The sequence below is a fragment of the Arachis duranensis genome, chromosome 4 (genome assembly GCF_000817695.3).
Source record: "Arachis duranensis cultivar V14167 chromosome 4, aradu.V14167.gnm2.J7QH, whole genome shotgun sequence".
In the NCBI taxonomy this organism is placed as follows: Eukaryota; Viridiplantae; Streptophyta; class Magnoliopsida; order Fabales; family Fabaceae; genus Arachis; species Arachis duranensis.
In genome coordinates this window covers 50,249,766-50,253,199 of record NC_029775.3, presented here as the reverse complement: position 1 = coordinate 50,253,199, position 3,434 = coordinate 50,249,766, and the positions used below count along the sequence as shown (strand labels likewise).

Sequence of the window (3,434 nt, the reverse complement as noted above, 5' to 3'; positions counted from 1 at the left end):
ATACTTACCTCTTTTTAAAAAAAATTCTTTTTTTTTTATTTAATTAATTGTTTTAAATTTTAATTTTAATTTCATTTCTTATCTTTATTTTCAAAAATCATTTAACTCCTTTTCAAAATTTAATTTCGAAAATTTCTCCATCTCTCATCTTTTCCTATTTATTTATTCATTTACTAACACCCCTCTTCACCTCTCTTCATCTCAAATCACTGCCCCTATCCTTACCCTTGTGTTTGGACTCTCCTTTCTTTATTCCATTCTTCTTCTACTAATAATAAGGAACCTCTTTACTGTGACATAGAGGATTCATCTTCTTTTTCTGTTCTCTTCTCTTTCATATGAGAAGGAACAAGGAAAAAGACATTCTTGTTGAAGCTGATCCAGAACCTGAAAAGACTATGAAGAGGAAACTAAGAGAAGCTAAATTACAACAATCCAGAGACAACCTTGCTGAAATTTTCGAACAAGAAAAGGAGATGGCAGCCGAACCTAACAACAATAATGCAAGAACGATGCTTGGTGATTATACCACACCTACGTCCAAGTTTGATGGAAGAAGCATCTCAATTCCTACCATAGGAGCAAACAATTTTGAGCTGAAACCTCAATTAGTTGCTCTAATGCAACAGAACTGCAAGTTTCATGGACTTCCACCAGAAGATCCTTACCAGTTCTTAACTGAGTTCTTGTAGATCTGTGAGACTGTTAAGACTAATGGAGTAGATCCTGAAGTCTACAGGTTCATGCTTTTCCCTTTTGCTATAAGAGACAAAGCTAGAACATGGTTGGACTCTCAACCTAAAGATAGCCTGGACTCTTAGGATAAGCTGGTCACGCCCTTCTTGGCTAAGTTCTTTCCTCCTCAAAAGCTGAGCAAGCTTAGAGTGGATGTTCAGACCTTTAAACAAAAAGATGGTGAATCCCTCTATGAAGCTTGGGAAAGATACAAATAGATGACCAAAAGATGTCCTTCTGACATGTTTTCATAATGGACCATGATAGATATATTCTATTATGGTCTATCTAAGTTCTCTAAGATGTCATTGGACCATTCTGCAGGTGGATCCATTCACCTAAAGAAAACGCCTACAGAAGCTCAAGAACTTATTGACATGGTTGCAAATAACCAGTTCATGTACACTTCTAAGAGGAATTCCGTGAATAATGGGACGCCTCAAAGGAAGGGAGTTCTTGAAATTGATGCTCTGAATGCCATATTGGCTCAGAACAAAAATGTTGACTCATCAAGTCAACATGATTTCTCAAAGTCTGAATGGATGGCAAAATGCACCCAACAGCACTAAAGAGGCATCTTCTGAAGAAGAAGCTTACGATCCTGAAAACCCTGCAATGGCAGAGGTAAATTATATGGGTGAACCTTATGGAAACACTTATAATTCATCATGGAGAAATCATCCAAATTTCTCATGGAAGGATCAACAAAAGCCTCAACAAGGCTTTAATAATGGTGGAAGAAATAGGCTCAGCAATATCAAGCCTTATCCATCACCTTCTCAGCAACAGACAGAGAATTATGAACAGAATACCTCTAACTTAGCAAATTTAGTCTCTGATCTGTCTAAGGCCACTTTAAGTTTCATGAATGAAATAAGGTCCTCCATCAGAAATCTGGAGGCACAAGTGGGCCAGCTGAGTAAGAAAATCACTGAAACTCCTCCTAGTACTCTCCCAAGCAATACTGAAGAAAATCCAAAAAGAGAGTGCAAGGCCATTGATATAATCAATATGGCCGACCCTATAGAGGAAGGAGAGGACGTGAATCCCAATGAGGAAGACCTCATGGGACGTCTCTCAAGCAAGAAGGAGTTCCCTATTGAGGACCCACGAGAATCTGAGGCCCATATAGAGACCATAGAGATTCCATTACACCTCCTTTTGCCATTCATGAGCTCTGAAGACTATTCTTCCTCTGAAGAGGATGAAGATGTAACTGGAGAGCAATTTGCTCAATATATAGGAGCTATCATGAAACTGAATGCCAAGTTATTTGGTAATGAGACTTGGGAAGGTGAACCTCCCTTGCTCATTAGTGAACTAGATACCTGGGTTTAGCAAACTTTACCTCAAAAGAGACAAGATCCTGGCAAATTCGTAATACCCTGTACCATAGGCACCATGACCTTTGAGAAAGCTCTGTGTGACCTAGGGTCAGGCATAAATCTTATGCCACTCTCTGTAATGGAGAAGCTGGGGATCATTGAGGTACAGCCTGCCTTATTCTCATTACAAATGGCAGACAAGTCAGTAAGACCAGCTTATGGATTGGTAGAGGACGTGTTGGTAAAGGTTGAAGGCCTTTACATCCCTGCTAATTTCATAATCTTAGACACTAGGAAGGAGAAGGATGAATGCATCATCCTTGGAAGACCTTTCCTAGCCACAACAGGAGCTGTGATAGATGTTAACAGAGGAGAATTAGTCCTTCAATTGAATAGGGACTACCTTGTGTTTAAGGCTCAAGGATCTTTTCCTTTAACAATGGAGAGGAAGCATGAAAAGCTTCTCTCAGTACAGAGTCAAACAAAGCCCCCACAATCAAACTCTAGGTTTGGTGTTGAGAGGCCACAGCCAAACTCTAAGTTTGGTGTTGAATCCCCACATCCAAACTCTAAGTTTGGTGTTGGGAGTCTACAACATTGACCTGATCACCTGTGAGGCTCCATGAGAGTCTACTATCAAGCTATTGACATTAAAGAAGCACTTATTGGGAGGCAACCCAATTTTTATTTATCTAATTTTATTTTATTTTCATTGTTCTTTTATGTTTTATTAGGTTCATAATCATGTGGAGTCACGAAAAAAGTATTAAAATTAAAAATAGAATAAAAAATAGCAGAAGAAAAATCACACCCTGGAGAAAGGACTTACTGGCGTTTGAACGCCAGTAAGGAGCATCTGGCTGGCATTCAACACCAGAACAGAGCATGGATCTGGCGTTGATGAACGGATTTTTGACGGTATAGAATTTCACAAATGAATTCTTGTTGCAAGTATAGTTTCCAAACCAATCAAAAATCCTTTCATACAAAAGATTGTTTGTCACAAGTAACAAACCCCTAATTTTATAAACCGAAGTATTCAAACCTCGGGTCGTTCTCCCTAGGAATTACAATAAAGTGCTTTGTTATTGGTTAGAAATGTGTTTTGGGGTTTTGGATAAGAAGCATGAAAAGTAAATGGCAATGAAAATAAACTAACAACTATAAAAGGCTCTTGGAAAGGTATGAAAATTAGAAGTCCTATCCTAGTTATCCTTCTCAATTATGATGAGAATTGTTCATTGCTACCACTTAGTTAACCCTTACTAAATAAAGGAAAGTCAAGTGGATGAATTGACTTGAACCACAAGTCCTAGCCAACTCCCAAGGAAAGACTAGCTTTAATGCACTCCAAACCAATTAGCAATCTCTCCA

At 38.5% G+C, this 3,434-nt stretch overlaps 1 non-coding gene across 1 annotated transcript; it reads right to left on the bottom strand.

The window, feature by feature from the left end:
- Positions 1-875: 875 nt before the first annotated feature.
- Positions 876-979, bottom strand: LOC127747070 (small nucleolar RNA R71). Its single transcript, XR_008008873.1, has one exon. It is a non-coding gene; the product is annotated as a small nucleolar RNA R71 (small nucleolar RNA).
- Between the last annotated feature and the right edge of the window lie 2,455 nt (positions 980-3,434).